Here is a 635-nt window from a genome sequence, read left to right as displayed (position 1 = left end):
GGGCGTGGAGATCTGCTTCGCCATTTAGCCGCGGTAATTGCTGCATCAGTGTCCTCCCGCCGCGCTCCTTTGAGTCGTCGCCTTCAGAGGGCTATTCATGAGGGCAGCGTACCCAGCCGGCGCCTCCGAGTGCCCTCACCCGCCGAGGAGGGGAGGGCGGAGGAGGGGGGCTGCTCGTGGAGGGGTAGAGAGAGGGGAGGGCGGAGGAGGGGGGCTGCTCGTGGAGGGGTAGAGAGAGGGGAGGGCGGAGGAGGGGGGCTGTTCGTGGAGGGGTAGAGAGAGGGGAGACTCCGTGTGGGGGGCAGAGGGGAGTGGCCAGAGGGGGTTACGTGCGTCGACAGAGAGGGTTGATGGAAAAAATAGATATATAAATAGATAATTTAATTACTAAATTGATAATATGCAATTGTACTATTTCTAAATTTAGGATGGGTAGGTGAGGTAGGTGGGAGTAGCATCAGAAGGGAAAAAAATCTCCCCCACCCCCTTATATCTCCACCTTTAAAGCAGTTGTCGCGTCAGCCACCAGGGGGTCGAGAGAGGGGGAGGGGGAGGGGGCAGACAGCTGTGAACTGGAAAAGGTCCCCCAGCTGAGCATCACAACAGAGATGGACATTTGTCTAGCCCGAGAGATT

The sequence above is a fragment of the Penaeus monodon genome, chromosome 20 (assembly GCF_015228065.2).
Source record: "Penaeus monodon isolate SGIC_2016 chromosome 20, NSTDA_Pmon_1, whole genome shotgun sequence".
NCBI classification, from domain to species: Eukaryota; Metazoa; Arthropoda; class Malacostraca; order Decapoda; family Penaeidae; genus Penaeus; species Penaeus monodon.
Note: the sequence above shows the minus strand (reverse complement) of the source record.